The sequence below is a fragment of the Geospiza fortis genome, unplaced genomic scaffold (assembly GCF_000277835.1).
Source record: "Geospiza fortis unplaced genomic scaffold, GeoFor_1.0 scaffold659, whole genome shotgun sequence".
Classification (NCBI taxonomy): domain Eukaryota; kingdom Metazoa; phylum Chordata; class Aves; order Passeriformes; family Thraupidae; genus Geospiza; species Geospiza fortis.
Window position 1 is genome coordinate 740242 of NW_005054530.1, and position 17735 is coordinate 757976.

Below are 17735 nucleotides of genomic sequence, written 5' to 3' on the forward strand. Positions count from 1 at the left end.
GGTGAAACATTTTGTCTCAGTTACAAAAGGAGCCCCAGTACATTGCTGTGAAACAAGGGATGAGCCAAGTGCATCTGTGAGGTGTGGGAGTGACATTTCAGAGCCCACTGACAGCCTCATTGTCAAACTGAGCATCATCCCTCTCCTGCTGCTGCTGCTAGCTGAGAGCTCCTCACTTTCCAGGGCAGGATTCCTCCTCTGGAAAATGCCACTGGGAGGCTTAATAAAATAAAAATACAATTAAAGCTTCAATGGGAACAGCCTGCCTGCAGAAATCAGCCCTCCCTTCCCTGCCAGAAAGCAAAGGGGGCACAGGGAAAAGCACGAAGTGTTCTCTGAGCAGTGGGGGCTTGCACTGGTGCTCTCTCCATCGCACTCGTCCGGGCGCTGCAGTTATTGTCACCCTGCGGTGACGCTCCCGAGCCTCGAGCAGGTGCACTTACCTCCTTCCTTGCAGGAGCATTTGCAGAGTAGAGCACCGTGTGGGTTGTGGTGGCTCTGAGGAGGGCAGTGCCGCGGCCGGGGAGCTGCCAGACAGAGCTGCCTGTGCTCTGCCAAGTGAGCAGCTCCAGCCTGGCTGCTTGTGTTTACAACAAGTGACAGAATGGTAGGATTGTGTAGGTTAGAGGAGCTCTCTGGTCCCACCTCCCTCTCAAAAAGCACTCAGCAGCGTTCTCGTGTGTGTGTGTATATAAACAGAGCTCTGGTGCAGCTTGGCACCTCCCTGCTGCTCCCAGAGCAGGGCTTGCCCACGGGGCCTGTGGCAGCCCTGGGACGGCTCAGCTCCTGCTGCCCTGCCACAAAAACAGCCAAACCTGCCCGGGAAAAAGGGTCTGGGCGCAAAGATGGGGTCTGAGGGAGGGGAGGAGCAGGGCAGGCGCTGATGGAATAGTCCTGCTGATGGAGCAGTCGAAGGCCAGAGCTGTGGACAGGACCAGGGGCAGAAGGAGCAGCCATGAGAGGGAAGCAGCACATCAGAGAGGCTGACTGCAAGGCAGAGCTGAGGGGGAAGCAGAGGGCAGGCTTCCCTCCTGGATGTGTTTGACGTGCACCTCCTGCACAGGGCTCCTCCAGAGGCACCTGTGGAAGCGAATTGAGGGCAGGGAGGGCAGGGCAGCCTGCTGGGCCAGCAGCATCGCTGCAAGGCTTTGCTGCTCCATGGGCTTGCTGCAGCACCCCAGTCCAGGTTCTCTGTGAGCTGGGTGACAGGTGAGGAGTGTCACAGTCCCTGGTGTGAGCTCTGTCTGAAATAAACCCGCTCAGCACACTCTCAGGGCTGTTTTAGAAACTTTTCCCGCTGGGAACTCTGACACGTTCCTAAACTCGGCAGTGCTTGGAGGGAGCAGCGTGGGGAGAGGGCACAGGGTGCCTGGCTGGGCTTGGTGGCTGCTGGGAAAGGCCAGAAGGAGCAGGATATCCCCCCTTTATAGCCCGAGATGATTTCTGCCCTGGCAAAGGCAGGAAGAGATAAAGCAATGCAGAGCTGAGAGCTAAATCTCTGCTGCACCAACGCTGGGAGCACGTGTAATAGGATTGCTGAGCTGGAGTTACATGTTCCCAGGATCAGGGCTGCCTGGTGATACAGGCTGTTGGAGCCATGCTTAAATCAGGGAGGGCTGGGGATTTACAGCACTTGTTGGGGATGCTGGGTTTCCCTGCGAGCCTGCAGAGCAGCGAAAGGGAAGAAAAGGCTTTTGTAGATAAGGCAAACCAGATCCCTGAGAAGGCTGGAGCTCCTGGGGGCAGAAAACATCACTGCTCTGACCTCAGGGTGGTTGGCTATCACAGGTTTTTCTTACAATAACTAAAAACACTTGGTAGATTCTTGTAGCTGAACTTCTGTTAGTTTATATGGGAAAACTGAGTGTTTTTAGCAACACTTTCATTTGTTTTTCTGCTCACCTTTCAAGAGATGCATTAAAAACTCTGCACATCCACACATGTTATTGAAATCCAGCTTTAAGCCAAGCTTAGGAGCTGTCAGAGCTGGGTTTATCTGCCTAATCTGGCCTTGGTCTCTTTCCCCGAGTGTTAATTACAGGACAGCTCCTGCCTCGCCCAGAGCAGGGGTGGTTCCTGAGCCATTTGTCCATCCTTGTGCTCCTAGGGGAAGGGAACGCCTCACGTCCCAGGGAGCTGCTTGGGGCACGGTTTGTGATGGGACAGGGGCTGGGAGGAGGGTTTTGCTGGCCGGAGGAGGGTTTTTTGGGCTGGGAGGAGGGTTTTGCTGGCCGGAGGAGGGTTTTTTGGGCTGGGAGGAGGGTTTTGCTGGCCGGAGGAGGGTTTTTTGGGCACCCACTGCTGTTGGGTGCACAGGTGCTGGCAGAGCACAGGGTGCTGGTGATGGAGGCTCTGGGGAGCTGCTGCACGCCCAGCCCAGCTCTGGGCCAGCACAGCCTCTCCTCAGGGCTCTGCACACCCCTCCAGGTGTGCTGGCAAGGGGAGGTGCCTGGCCCAGCCCTGGGAATCAGCCCAGATTTACTGGTGGCACAGCGACAGCTCTGCCCGTGGTGAGCACTCAGCCCAGCCGGAATTGGGACTTCAGGCTGATCTCCGTATCCTTCCCAGGGTAACATTTCCCTGAAGTGTTGCTAATCTGCTGCTGCCTGTCCTGAGCTCCCTGCAGACACAGTCCCTCTGGCTCCACAAGGTTTTTTGGACACCCTAAATCCCATCCCATTCCAGCCCCCTGCCACCGAACACCTTCCACACGCCTGCACCAAGCCCTGTCCAGCCTGGCTGCTGGGACAATCCCTTTCCCAGCCTGCCTGCCTCTGCTTTCACCCTCTGAAAGCCTCTTTTTTGTGCCTGAGCTCCTTGTTCATCCACACAGGTCTCCTGGAGCTCTTACCTGGAGGTGATCACTGACTATTAACCAGGTTTCATGGGCTCTTCTTCCATCCAGGGCTTCATCCCGTGGGACTCCCCCAAGCAGGTATCTGGGATAATGGCTACATCCAGTTGTTGTTTTTGATGCAAATCCCTTTTTTTTCCTGGCTGTGCCTGTTCTGCCCTGTGAGATCCTGGAAAATTTAATTTTCCATAGAAACCTGGGCAATGGTGCTGTTTGCTGGCGCAGGGGAGGTGTGGCTGTGACCCCAAATCCCTGCTGGGGTGCACGGGTGTCCCTGCAGGGGTTTGGGTGGAGGAGCTCATGTTTGCTGGATTTTGGGGGTGTTTGTGTGAGTGCTGCTGTGTGGGGCAGGGCTGCTGGCTCCTGGCAGCTCCCTCCTCTCTTTCCCAGCTGGATTGTCCACGAGCCTTTTGGCCATTCCCATGGAATTTTGGACGGATAAAGCAGAGCAGGTGTTTCCTCCCGGGGTTCAAGTTACCAAACCCATCAGGACATTCCATGTTCTTGCATTTTAAGTTCCCTGATCCGCAGGAACAAAGTGATTTCCCAGCTTTGGAGGCTGACATCTGCTCACAGGGATTACAAGGTGTGTTCTGGAGCCCTGGGCACGGATTTTCCTTGTGCAGAGGGATGTACTGGAGAGGGCATTAAGCCCCAGTACAAGTTCCTGCTCTGGAATGGAAATTGCCGTGCAGGTTTGGAGCAGGGCGTGTTGGAGCTGGCTCATTTCTTTGGCAGATGTCTGCTGCTGTTACATCATGCCAGCCCTCAGAGCTGCTCAGGGGTGCCTTGGCCAAGGGATGCCCTGCTCTTCCCACTCCCCTGGTGTGGGAGAACAAGCATTTTCCATAAGGAGCTGTCAGCAAGCCCTGCCTCCCACAAATCCTGGGCAGGGGGAAGAGCCAGAGGAGATCTCTGCTGGATGGGAGCTGTCAGTGCACTCATGTTTCCCATCCTGAGCAGCATGGGGCGTGATATTTGCTGGGGATAAGCGACCTGTCACTGCTTGTGCAGGCATTCTAGGGGTTTATTTTATAGACACATTCACTTTTGCTACCTGAGACCTCTGCCAGTGCGTCCAGGTTGTTGTTCTGTGAGATCCACACTAACCCTGATTTTGCTGGGAGCCAAGCTTCCTGTAAAACTCCAGCTCAGGGGCAGGGGTACAGCTAGCTGAGCCCAAGGCCGTGGAAAGAGATGCTTTAGAGCAGGGAAAAATGCTGCCTGCAGGGAAATGCTGCCTGCAGCCCTCAGTGTCTGGGGCTGACCGACCGCAGAGCGAAGGGAAACCACCTCAGCTGGCTTTTGTGGCTCTGGCAAATACAGACAGTGAGGAGCAAATTGGCTTTGGATTATTGCCCCCCTGCACTAACAGGGTGAGGTGTGTCAGTGATAAAAGCCTGGCTGCTGGGGTGTGTTTTTGAGCTGTGTTTCAGGGGGTCACAGCTGAACATCTCTGTGTATGTGGGTGCTTCAAGCTGACCTTTTCATTTTCCTTTTTCATTCCAGGAGCTACGTGGGACAGCCCATGTTTCCCTTCGGTCCTGTTTGCTGCTGTGCCAGCCTCGTGTGAGTAAGGGCTGGGGTGGATTTGGTGAAGGTGTTTGTTTGCAGCTCCTGCTTTGCTCACCTGTCCTGGGTGTCCTCACCATTGACCACAGACCCCGCTGGGCCCGTAAATGAGTCTGAGTCTTCTTGCCCTGCTGTGTTTGAGGGTTTCTTGCCTCTGTGTTGCCTTCTACCCTTGCTCCAGACATCAGGCTACGGTGTGTTTCCAGCTAGACAAACAGGAGCTGGTTTTTTGTTCCAGGGTAAGTTTCTTTTTCCAGCCCAGTGGTTTTGTAGCGCGGTGCCTTCACAGAGACAAAAACAGAGGAGAAAAACACGATTTAAAAAAATGCCAGCATCATAAAGGAAGAGGGATGAAAGCAGAGGGCTGCTCCATCATCAAAGTGAGCGTGCCACTGTGTGAACATGTGGCAGGGCAGCCAGTTAGCAGAAAATGATGGTGAAACTGGGTGATATTTCCAGTCTCCCCAGGGGGAAAGCACATGTGCTTTCCAATGGATAATGAAATGTTATGGTTTTTATGTCTAATACATTAATTCTGCCAGGGCAGTAATCCCGAGGTTCCAATCCACATTTAAGTTGGAAAGATATGCACAGGCTTTTATTGAGGACATAAACTACAGTGCATTTAAGGCAAAATAACACAAAGATGGGAGAGGTTTCCACTTCCCTTCTTTCTTCTCTGTTGTATCAAATACTGACTCGTGCCACAGGGGCTGCTGCCCTGAAGCCTGGTGCTTCTTCCATGGCTAACACAGAAATTAATCCCTTGGTTTTTTTTTTAATTTTGGCATTTGTGATCGGTTTTGTGCTTGTGTGGGTTTTGTAAGAGCAAGTCTTGAGCACTTCCAGCTTGAAACACCTGCAGGGGCCAGAGGCTGTGGGTCAGCCCAAGGGACTGATGCAGAGTGTGTTGTGCACCTGGTTCCCCCTACTCCAGCCCCAGTTCCCTCCTGTGCTTCCCTGCCAGGGCTGGAGATGCGGCTCTGAGCCTGAGCTGGCCTTTTAATCAGGGCCATGTGTTCCCCTGCCCTCCTTGCAGCAGCACCAGGGCTTTGCTCAGTGCACAGCAAGCAAGTTCAGGGAGCCAGAGTGGCCAGAAGATGAATTGGTGGTGTTTTGGGAGCCAGGCTGCTGGAAGGGGCAGGCAGGATGTGGCAGCCCTGGTGTGGTCATTTTTGGAGAGCTCTGGGGAGGAGGAAGGAGGTGTCTTGGAGCCTGTTTGGCTCTCTTGTTTCCCAGCAGTGCCATCAGAGCAGTGCAGTAACAGATGGACACGCTTGGTTTAAGCTTTCCTTGCCCTCTGTGGGGCTGTGCTGCTTTGCTGTGGCTTTTGGAGCCTCCCACTGGTGTCCTGCAAGCTGATGTCCCAGGGGACGGCTGCTGGAAGGACCAGGGGGGAAGAGGAGGCTCCTCCTGGAGAGGCCTGGATCCCTGATGGGGATGTGCAGGAGAGCTCCTGAGCTTTCCCGTGCCTTTCTGCTTCCCCAGGGGCCTGTGTCTGCGGGAGGCTCTGAGCTGGGAGGGGAGGGATGCTCACACCCTCTGAGCTGGCCTGGCCTCAGCTCAGGGGAGCTCAGCGGTTCTGCAGAGCCCCAAAATGAGGAACAGGGTTATTTATGGTTGGGAGTTCCCTCCTGTGCCCCTGCCTGGCTGCACTGGGGGAAGTGGGCCACCTTATCAGAGCCACTTCTCCAAGTGACCCAGCCCAGCATTCTCGACATGCCTCAGCACACTTCTGCTTTTGGGCAATCAGTGCAGCCCCTGAAACTGAGCTGTTCTGTTCCTCTGCAGCGAGTTCTTGTTCTCCCTGCCTGTTTATTGCAGCCTCAGTGCCTCTCCAGCACTACCCATGCCATGCCCTGTGCAGTAATCAGGTCTGTGTGCATGTGGGGGGGACAGAATGAAGGCAAGACAGCTTTGGTCACAGCCTTGCACAGGGCAGGATGTGCCCTGATAGCTCCCAGAGCTTCTTAGAGCTGGTACAGTGACAGCAGGCAGCATTGGAGGCCCCCTCCCAAATGTTGTGTTTAATCCCAAAGCTGGCTTTAGCACTCAAGTAACAGACAAATACTGAAAAGCCTCATAAGAAGTAGGAGGAACAGGCACGACTTTAAAAAAAAAAAGTACAAATGAGGAAAAGTAATCAGCAGTTGTGGAACTATTACGATTTTCAGAATGCAAGGCTTTTGCCAGTGACAGGGAGCAGGTCTCTGCCCTTGAGCTTGCTTAAGAAGTTAATCTGTGCATGAACTGTGAGTCTCAGGGAGCCCTCGGAGCAGCGATGGCTCTCTGAGCCTTCAGCCTCACTTTTGTACAAGAGGGCAAGCTCACACAGCAGTGGCACTGGAGGCTCAGGTGAGACCCTAAAGCAGCCCTTGCTGAGGTGAATGTGTAGCTGTGTCTGTCAGGGCTGCTCCAAAAAGTAGTTTGGAACAAGGTTTAAGAGCTCTTTATTTTGTTTTCAATGTGCTGGTACCAAAAGACAGCCAAAGACTTGTGGCTGCAGTTCAGAGAAGATGCCTCCAGCTGCTCCATGCTTTCCTTTTGCCCTTGTTCCGCCTCTCCTCTCCTTGTCCTGCTGGCCATGGAGAAGAGTCATTGTTTAAAGGCGTTCCCTGGTCGAGGTCTCTGCCTCATGGCTGGTCCTGGGCATTTGGGAATTGTCTGGGGAGCTCCCCTGAGCTGGGGTCACCGTGTCAGTCAGGGAAAGGGACACGTGGGGTCCTCCCAAAGCAGGGTCAGCTCTGGGACCAAGCCAGGCTCCTCTCCAGGCAGGGCTTGAAAGCCTCCCAAGGCTGGAGCAGGCTCTCCTGAGAACCTGATCCCACCTCCCTTTTTACCTGGAGTGTCTTCGTGGTGGAGATCTTGGTGTATCCCAGCTGCTGTGCCACTGAAACATGGTGCCTGACAGAGGTGACAGATGGACACAAACTGTGCTTTGAAATGCAAGGTGCGTTCCTCCTGAGCGGCACAGCACTGGCAAACAGACACGGGGAAATGGAATGAGTTATGTGGGGTGTTGTGGCATGGCTTTGAATGAGGGCAGGATGAATAGGGAGGGTTGAAAATCAGCATTTACTTTCACGGAAAGTTGTGTTGCTCTTTCAATTAAATAACTTGATGGGAGTTTTAGAAGGGAAAAAGACCCCTCAAGGCAGCTTAGAACAAGTGAGCAGGAAAGCAGGAGCAGGGCAGGCACTGAGACACAGCCAGAGCCATGTGGTCAGTCCAGCTGTGCCAGCTGTGATGTTAGAGCCCTGAGTCGGCTGTGACAGTGCTGGTGGCCCTGTGGGCAGCACCTGAGGGGCAGATCTCTGCTCCCCCAGAGGGCTTTGGGTCGGGGCCCCCTGAGAGAGCTGTTATCAGTGTGCGCTCCCTGTGCCCTGCTCTGGGCCGGGGAGGTTGAACCCAGGTCAGGCCTTCTTCTCATTGAGGTGACATTGAGGGGAGATCTGTTGGCTTTTTGTTTTTTTTTTTCCTTTTTAAACCATCTGGCTGTAATAGAAGAAATAAATTGGAGCTTGTTTTCTAAAAATGAGAGCATGTGCAGTCAAGCAGCATCTTTTATTTTTGTGCGGCACATCTAAAAGAGGCGCGAGCCTGCCTCGCTCTCGGCGCGCATCCGGCTGCTCCTGCCCTCCTCCCCGGGCTCCCTGCCCTCACTTCCCTGCTCCCACCGCTCGGCAGGGAGCTGCTGAGGGCTGTGCATGTGCCAGTCAGCCCCACGGGGCGGGGGAAGGCGGCAGGGCACCTGGAGGAGGTGTGGGTGGGTGGCTGCGCTGCTGCTCTGGTCCCTGCTCCCGTAGGAGCCCCTGGCAGGGAGCAGGAGGGAGCAGGGGCACTTGTGGCAGCCCCCCTGCTCAGCTGGAAGGTGCAATTGGATGGACAGGGAAGGAGCAGCTGCTCACAGTTGTTTGCTTTGGGTCTGCTGGCAGTGGAGAGCATTTCCCCTCTCAGTTCCTGCACACGAGAAGGAATCATGGAATCACAGAATCGTTTGGGTTGGGAAATACCTCTGAGACCATGCTGTGCCCAATGGCCACCAGAGCACTGAGTGACACATCCAGGAATTCCTTGGGCACCTCCAGATGGGCTCTCCAAACCTCCCTGGGCAGTTCCAATCCCTGACCACCCATTCCATGGGGAAATGGTCCGACCTGCCCCAGCCTGAGGCCGTTCCCTCTCCTCCTGTCCCTGTGCCCTCCTGGCAGGAGCTGTGCAGAGCCACGAGGGCCCCCCTGAGCCTCCTTTGCTCCCTCTCTGATGTCCCCTCCCTGTGTTTGGGCAGCTCTGCAGTTGTCCAGGCCACAATCTGCCCAAACTGAATTTTTTATTCCATCAGGGCCATGCAGGAGATGGGGATAATACTTGCCTTGCAGAGCATTGTGCAAGTCAATTTGCTGATTATTTACAAAGCACATCAGAGTGCTGCTTCAGTTGTACACAGGGTTATGATAATTAGTAATTCCTTATGACACTTCCTTTTCTTTCTGCCATAAATATTGGCCTAATGTAGGGACAGCCCTGCCTGTGCTTGTCATCCCAGCGCCTCAGAGGGAACAAAAAAGCTGGATTTGGTTTGTAAATGGTGCTTCTTTATCCCCCTCCTCCTATCCCACCTGACCCACAAAGCCTCTGAGCCCTTTGGTGAGCTGCTGCTGGGCTGGTGTCCATTGCTGGGTCTGTGCTTGGGGAGGACTCGCCCCTTGCATGGAAATCTCATCCCTCTGGAAAACCCCTGCTTTCCTGCAAGAAAGCAGGAGCTGCCCTGGGAAGATCTCTGCCCTCCCTTTAAAACTGGGCCAGGATCTGGGATAACAGGGCACAAGGGTTTCTCTCCCAGCTTTTCCCTTTCTTTCTCTCTGTCTTTGCCCAGGTTTGGATCCCATATTGAGCTGTTCTGTTCCAAGGTGTGTGTGCAGCATCTTGGCTTTGCTTTGGCCAGCTTGGATAGGAGATTTTATCTTGTAGTGTGTTGTTTTCCTCTTCTCCACGTAAGTACAACTCGGGCCTTTGCTGTCCATCACACAGGGCTGGTTTTACTCAGCTGTGAGTGGCTTTGGGTGCTTCTGAGGGTGTCAATATCCTGTGTGTTTAATGCTTCAGCGCAGTGAGTCCAGAAGCTTGTGATACCTATTTTTAGTGCTGAAAAGTTTTGACAGCTCAAGCAAAGCTCCATTATCCATCACTTGACAGCCTCGTCAGCAGCGTGCAGCTTGTCACTCTCGCTCGGAGCTGCTTTTTCCAATGAAATTCAAACTATTGGCAGGGATGTGGTGCAAGTGTGTCAGAGCGCAGCATGGAAATGACAGCAGCTACTGCCTAGTTTAAAAAAAAATATGTGAGAGGAGGTGTTTGCATTAGAGGTCTTGAGTAAAATGTTCCTCCTTGAGCATTATTGTGGAAAAAGGCAGCAGGCCCTGTTCTGTTCAGCTCTGCCCAACCTCTGGATAACGCTTCCAGGGATGCACAGGATGGGATTGTTGGGGTGTCTGTGCAGGGCTGGATGGTCCTTGGGGGTCCCTTGGGTGTCTGCAAAGCCCAAAGCTTAAATTTGCCAGGCAAAACCTCAAATTTAAACTTGTGCTGGGGCCGGAGGTGGCTCCTGCCTCTTGTCACTTGTGTGGGTTTCACAGGCAGAGGTGCTGGCTCGCTGCCACCATCCACTCCCTGGGGCTCATTAGAGCCTTTTTCAGCTCCCCTTGTAGCCAAACAACAGGGATCAGCTTTCCCAGGAGCTGATATATCTGCTGACCTCTCCAAAGGGAAAAAAAACCTCCTGTAATTCATTACCTGACTTCTGTGGAGGCTGAAAGGGAGCTGCTGGTGAGTGAACAATACTTGCCTTTCACAACTGCCTTCCTAATCCCAAATAGAAACATGAGGCTGAGAAAACCTTTCTGATAGCAGGGAGTGTGGATACATTCAACCCAGTATAATTTTTCATGGCATTAGTGTTCTGTAATTGCCAGGGCTTGGTGTGCAGGGTTTTATTGGACAAAGCGAAGGCAGGCAGTGTTAAACATCAATTTGAGGGGGTAGGAACAATTCTGATGGTGGTGTGATGGTTTTCCTTCAGTGCCCTCTTGTGAGGTGCTGCTTCACAGAGTTTGAAAGCTGAGGTTTCAAAAAAAAAACAATGCAAGCTAAGTCAACTTTCTTATTCAGTTTATGATTGAATAGAAGATGGCTCGAGCCCAACTGTCCCAACCCTTTGCCCTGCCAGGTGTGAGGCCACACAAAAAGTGGGATTCCAGGGTGAAAGCAGTGCCTGGCTTGGCCACATCATCCACAGGGAACTTTGAAGGCCAGGTTATGTGTGTAGGGCTGCAGTTTTTCCAGGATTCCCTGGAAAAGGGCACCAGTGTCCCAGTGACGTGTGCCCAGCGTCATCTGTGCTTGTGGGATGTTTGGAGAAGCACCAGCACTGGCCTGCACATCAGCTCCTTGGTGTTCCCTGGGGATTTCCTGAGGGATTATTAGTGGCTGACAGACCCCAGCTGGTGTCCTGAAAGATGCTTGATAGAGGGGGTGATGATCACCTCAGGAACTCCACCATGACGTGCAGAAGGAGCCGAGTGGCTCCACCTGTCTGGGTGGTGGAGACAGAACCTCCTCCAAGGCCACCTGTGTGTGCAGGTGAAAAATAAGACAGATACAATCATGAATTTTTGAAGCACCCTGGCTTTGTAAAGTAAGCCTTAGTTGAGGAGATACGGTCTGCAGAGCCCGTGTGAGCCCAGCAGAGGCTCCTGCTATCTCACCTTGCTCTGTGCTCAGGGTGAGTCACTGGGCTGGAGTGGCTCCCTTTCTGCTGCCCCAAGTGCTAATCCATTGTTAAAATGATATTAACTCATGCCTGCTAATTAGCAGGTGTGCCAGGGTGTGAGAGGCCCAGGATGTTAATTAGGGTTGATAAAAACGCCTTTATGCAGGGTACACACCTGGATTGTGTCTGCCTCCTTCCACCACAGAGAAGGGCTGTGTGGTGGGACCTGGATTGTGTCTGCCTTCCTTCCACCACAGAGAAGGGCTGTGTGGTGGGACCTGGATTGTGTCTGCCTTCCTTCCACCACAGAGAAGGGCTGTGTGGTGGGACCTTTCTCCGCTGGCCTCTGTGCTGGGATGGATATCTGGGGAGCCAGAACCTCCCTGGAAGGTTCATAGAATCACAGAATGCTTTGAGTTGGAAGGGCCCCACAAGGACCATCCAGTCCCACTCCTGTCCCTGCACACCCACCCCAGCAATCCCACCCTGGGCATCCCTGGAGTGCTGTCCAAAGCTTCCTGGAGCTCTGTGGGGCCGTGCCCATTCCCTGGGGAGCCTGGGCAGTGGAAGAACGTTTTCCTGATCCTCCCCTGATCCAGCTGCAGCCCTTCCCTGGGTCCTGTCCCAGGGAGCAGAGATCAGAGCTGCCCATCAGGAGGAGCTGCATCCCCATTGAGGTGTGACCTAAACCTTCTCCATTCTGGAGGGATTCATCCTGCCAGAAGGATGGAAGGAGAAGAGACCTTTCCCAGTGGTATCAATACTCAGCTGAGGAGGGGAGGGTCGTGTTGTGCCCTGCAGAGCTCATGGCTGCTCCTGAGGCTGCTGGAGGGGCCGTTCCCGCAGCCACCCCGCTCCCCTCGGAGCTGGCCAGGCTGGCTGTGCCATTCCAGGCAGAACATCCCAGGCTGTCTCCCAGCAGGTTTGGTAGTTCCTGGCTGGCACAGGGCTGTTTACACAAGCTGGCTCGTGCCCTTGGAGGAAGCCCACATCCAAAGGGAGTGTCCCTGTGTGTCAGCAGGGCCGGGAGCCAGGGCTAGGCCTGGCAGTGCCTGTTCTCCCCACGGAGAGCCTGGCACTGCCCACCGGGGCTCCTGCTCAGGCTGCTCCACACCTTCCCTGCTCCCACCATCCCGGGCTGCTCACCCAGCCACGCTTCCTGCAGGGACCATCTCATCTCTCTTGGATCCTGCACGACTCAGGAGGAGGCATCCCTTGCCTCTCCCTCCATGGATCTCTCCCCATACCTTAGGATTGCTGCTTAGGGCTTGCTGGTTTTTGCCCCGCTGCTCTGGGGCATGATTGAAGGGGAAGTCTCTGCTTTTCTTTTGCAGATCTGCACTGAGGCTTGTGGCTCTGCACAGCTCCTGACAGGAGGGGACAGCCAGGAGGGTCAGGCTCTGCTTCCAGGGAACAGGGACAGGAGGAGAGGGAACGGCCTCAGGCTGGACACCGGGAGGAGTTTGTCCATGGAACACATGGTCAGGCATTGGCAGGGGCTGCCCAAGCAGGTTTGGGGTCCCATCCTTGGAGGTGTCCAAGGAATCCCTGGATGTGCCACTCAGTGCTCTGGGCTGGGGACAAGGTGGGCATCAGGCACAGGTTGGACTCAATGGTCTCAGAGGTCTTTTCCAAGGAAATAATTCTGGGATTTAAAGCCCACCAGTGGTTACAGTGATGTCTGAAGCTTTCTGCAAGCTGCTCTACAGCAGCTCATGTTTTGCTGGGAGTTCTGCCGTGCCCAGGGATTGCTGTGGGTAGCAGGAAGAGCTGTCCCCTGCTGTGGCAGGGTGCAGGTGGCACTGGCAGCAGAAGGGTGCTGCTGCCCTTGCCCTCCGAATGTGAATTCAGTGCAGAATTCGCTGCTGATGTGTCACAGCAAGCAGCACCTGTCCCTCCTGTGCAGTGTGGCAGCGGGGCTGCAGCGTCTGTGGGAGCTGGGGTGTGCACACCTGTGCGTGGGTGCACGCCAAGGCTGCTCCAACGGCAGCGACCCCGCTCCAGTGGGAGTGATCCCACTGCGATGGGTGTGATCCTATTGCGACGGGAGTGATCCCACTCTGATGGCAGCGATCCTATTGTGATGGGAGCAATCCTGCTCCAACAGGAGCGATCCTATTGCAATGGGAGCGATCCCACTCCTATGGCAACAATCCCGTTCCAATGGGAGTGATCCTGTTCTGACAGGAGCAATCCTACTCCAATGGGAGTGATCCCATTCCCATGAGAGAGATCCTATTGCGACAGCAGCGATCTCATTTTGATGGGGGTGATCCCACTCCAATGGCAATGATCCTGTTTCACTGGGAGTGATCCCACTCCAATGGCAATGATCCCGTTTCACTGGGAGTGATCCCACTCCAATTGCAGCGATCCTTTTGTTGATGGGAGTGATCCTCCTCCAATGGCAGCAATCCCATTCCAATGGGAGTGATCCCACTCTGACAGGAGTGATCCCACTCCAATGGCAATGATCCCGTTTCACTGGGAGTGATCCCACTCCAATGGCAGCGATCCTATTGCGACAGCAGCAATCCCATTCTGATGGGAGCAATCCTGTTCCCATGGCAGTGATCCCGTTCCAGTGGGAGCGATCCCATCCCGCTGTCAGCGATCCCTGGGCGGCGTGGGAGCTGTGCCCTGTTCAGTGGCCCTGCAGGCAGGCACAGCAGGGCAGGCCCCGCAGCCCCATGGCCCTCTGAGTCACCATGGGTGGCTCACCAAACCTGCTCGTCTGCTCGGGGTTTGCGAGTTCCCAGCACTGAAAGCTGCTCTCCGTTTGTTTGTCTGCAATGGGAACTGCTGGCTTGCTCACTCGGGGTTTAAATTCTCCAGTGCTGAGGATTGTTGAGTGCTCCCCTGGCCAAACAGTGTCTGACCCCATCTCTCCTCCAGCCCTGTGCCGCTTCTGGGCTGTGCCTGTGGTCACGGGGGACCTCGTGCTGGGCGTGGGTGGGTCTGTGGGAAACATCTGGGGTGAGAAGTCAAACCCAAGGTGCTGTTTGAAGTGGGCTCGGACTCACTGCTCACTCCTGTTCCTGGTCACGGGGGCTGTACGGATGGCTGTGCCCTGTCAGATTGCTTCTCTGAGATCTTGTCCCTGTCCCAAAATAGAATCATCTCCTCCCTTGCTCTGCACCCAGGCTGTGGAACCCCACAGCCTCACTCTAGCTGTTAAATCCTTTGGGTGCCGCAGCTGTCTGGGTCAGAGCCAGGCTCCTGCACGTACCTTCTGCCTTTTTATTTTATTCTATTTTTTTCCTCCTGGTTCGGTCCTTTCCCCAGCTTGTGGTCACTGCTGGGTTGCAGAGGGTGGGACTGCAAGGGCAGGGGTATTGCTCAATACTCGGTATGTCTGAAGCATCGTGAGAGTTGTAGATGTTAATTTGTTAATTAATTTGATTTCTGCTTGTAAAGAACATTGACTGTGTTGTCTGCTTCTTTTTCAGAGCAGTTTCATACCTGTTTTTCCTGTCCCACATACGTGGTGCAGAGGCAAGTTGGGGGATAAACACAGATGGGTTTTGTGTTGGTATTTCTTATTTATAGCAACCATTAGCCAGCCCTGGTCTGGAGGATGCTGCTGCTGCTGCTCAAATCTTAATCCAGAGACGGTTATGTGCAAGTAGGGAATTAAGTAAAACCAGATCGATGTAATTCCTAATTCCCTATCCTGGAAACCCTTCTGCACCTGTGGCCAGCTGACTGGGAGCAGCTGCGGGTGTGTTTTTAAGGAGTCCCTTCCCGAAGCACCAGCCCGTACGGACCAGACACCCTCGGGGTGCTGGGGGAGTGGGGGGCAGAGGCAGAAGGCACAGGCTGGGTCGGAATGGTTTATTTTCTGTCTCCTGGTGAGCTGCTGCAGCGAACACAGCAGAATCCCGAGGGTTGTGGAGCCGGTGCGCCCGGCATCGGGAGCCAGCCGCCTCTCCGGGCTCCTCTCGCAGCCGGTGAGTTACAGTCCCCCCGGAGGGATGTCCCTAGGAATCCACATCTCAGGAGCCAGCGGGGCTGAGTGGCAGCTCGTCTGAAGCCTGTGACGGGAGGAATTAATCAGGAGAGGGAGGGAGGAAGAGACGGAGGGAGGGAGGGATGGCAAAACCCCAAACCTTCAAACACACCCAGTTGACCCATCTCATCTCAGCGTGAAACTTGGCGAGTTCCACCCACTCCGGAGCAGCCGGGGAATGAAATGCAGGCGCTTCCTCCTCCTCTGTGCTAGCGGCGGCCGGGGCTCGGGCAGCGGGAGAAGCGAAGATGTTCGTGCTGCTGATGATGAGCGGTGAGAGCCGGGGAATGGGATGGGGATGCAGCACAGCTGGGCTGGCTGGTGCTCTGTGTCCGGGAGGGCTCTCCCCTCCCGATTGCCCTCTTTTGTGCACAGAGGTGCTGCTTTCTGTGAGTTGTGCTTAGCTGGGGTCTCAGGTGCTGTTTGCTTCTCCGGGGTTTGTGCTGCTCGGAGGGAGCTGACTGAATGGGAGCCGGGGAGTTGAGAGCTGAATTCCCTAAGAGAGAAAATGTGGTATCGTGTTACTGACGGGAGATGTTCCCTTCTCCGGCTGTCTGGCTTTATTTTCCCTAATTACAGGTTGCCACGCTCTTTAATTGTTGAAAATGAGCCCCGTGAAAGGTTTCAACTTGACTGCAGCTCTGCTGGGTGTCTGTGCAGGGCAGTGCTGCTCCCTTTTTGGGGGGGCTCCCACTTCCCAAACATTTGGGAACTCTGCACAGCTGGGACTGGGGGGATGGGGGGAGCCTCGTCCCTGTCGAGCTGCTCATTTTCCTGCTGGTTCCTTCAGCGATGGCTTATCAAGTTATTTAATATCCCGGGTGCTATCTCTGAATCTAAATTGCCTAATTCTTGGGTCGGTGACAGGAAATGTGAGCACAGAGCCCTGGCTCTGCAATTCCTGTGACTAAGCATCGGTGCTGAGCACCCAGCAGCAGCAGCAGCGCTGTCTCCTGCCCTGCTGCTGTCCTGTCCCCAGGGCTGCTGGGACGATGTGGGACAGTGTCAGGGATGGCTCCTGCTTCTCCAGGGCCACGGGCAGGGCTCAGCCCTGACTCAGAGCCATCAGCTGTGAGTAATCCTCCGGGGCACAGGCAAAGGAGCGTGCGTGCCTTTTCCTGGGAGCTCAGTCGCTCTGGAGCTGTTGGAAAGGTGCTCTCAGAGTTTTGTTTCACGCAGCACAGCTGGCTGCTGGTTCCTTGGATGGTGTTTGAATGTTGCAGGAGGGATTTGCATTCCCACACGTGATGGGTGCTGTGGAACGAAGCGAGCAGGTTTGGTGGGTGTCACTGGCTCGCCTGTTTTCCCCCATCCGTGCAGAGTTTGAAGCGATCTGTGCGTTATGGAAAAGGGGTGCAAAAGTGCTGTGCTCAGCAGGGCAGGCTGAGCTGAGGGATCAGCTGCCCAAATGTGGCAGGCCTGCTCGTGCTTCCTGGGGAACCTGCTCTTTAAAGGGTGCTTGGCTGGTTTCTGACTGGTTTTGAGGCAGAAATGCTTTATTTTTCCAAAATGCCTGACAGAAAAAAAAAATCTGCCAAACCGCAAATTTGCATCATTTAAGCGTTTGCTTGAGTGTAATGCTTTTGCTCTGGGAGATCAGTGGTAGGACTCCTGCTGGAATTGGTGTTGAGGAGAAGCATTGATTTTGCAGTGGCAGTGAGTCTATTAGGCAGCAGTGCTTGGAGCAGACTCGTTTGTCTCTAATGAAGTTACACACTGTGGCTGGACTCGTAGGTAATGGCTGTTTGGAAAGGAAGCCCCAGGAAAACACAGCTGATCCCTGCAGGATCAGTGACTGGACTGCTCCAGGGAATGCCTGGGAATGCTCCTGCCCAAAGCTGGGGCAGGAGGATGAGGTGGCAGCACGGGGAGCTCCCCGCAGGATGGCTTGGGTCTAAACTGTGAGCTCCCTGTGTGCGTCAAGCACAGACACCTCACTGCTTCCCTCTGGCTCTGATGAGCTCCCCAGGGCTGGTCTTCTCCCAGCTGTGAGGGTTATTAGCTCAAAAAATTAAAGGGTCTTTGATGGGGGGCAGAAAAAGGCCTCTGGAATAAAATACCAGCTTTAAATAATTAATTGTAAGGGAAAATGCAGTGCAAAAGTAACAGTGGCATCGAGTCTTTGCAGGAATTCATCAAGGAGGAGGATGAGTCTTGTACTGATGTGTCTTCCTGGGTATTATTTCGTTAAACTGGCGGCTGTGCAGAGCATTCCAGGGAGTTTTATGGCCCAGTAATCCATTGCTGGATGAGGGGAATACATTATTTATAGATCAGAGTGTTTTAACATCCTCGCATGGGTTGTTTAAGGAGGTCAGAATGCAGAGCAGTGGGAATGGGATTAGCCCAGCTGTGCCACAAGCAGGGGCTGAAAGGGGAAGTGACCACGTAGATGTTCGTGTTTTTATTGTGCCTCATGAGGCATAGGTCAGAAGAGTTAGGGCTTTCTAGAACCAGGATGGAGCTTTTATTGCTTGTGACATCTCAAATTGTAAGTGAGCTGGAAACAGACTGCAGCATTCCTGTGTGTG

At 54.2% G+C, this 17735-nt stretch overlaps 1 long non-coding RNA gene across 1 annotated transcript in view; it reads left to right on the plus strand.

The window, feature by feature from the left end:
• The first annotated feature begins 2830 nt into the window (after positions 1 to 2830).
• LOC115948802 overlaps positions 2831 to 17735 on the plus strand; it is a 40284-nt gene continuing 25379 nt past the window's right edge. Inside the window, exons 1-2 of the long non-coding RNA XR_004082577.1 lie at positions 2831 to 2935; positions 4364 to 4423. This is a non-coding gene — a long non-coding RNA (uncharacterized LOC115948802). The remainder of the gene's footprint in view (positions 2936 to 4363; positions 4424 to 17735) is intronic.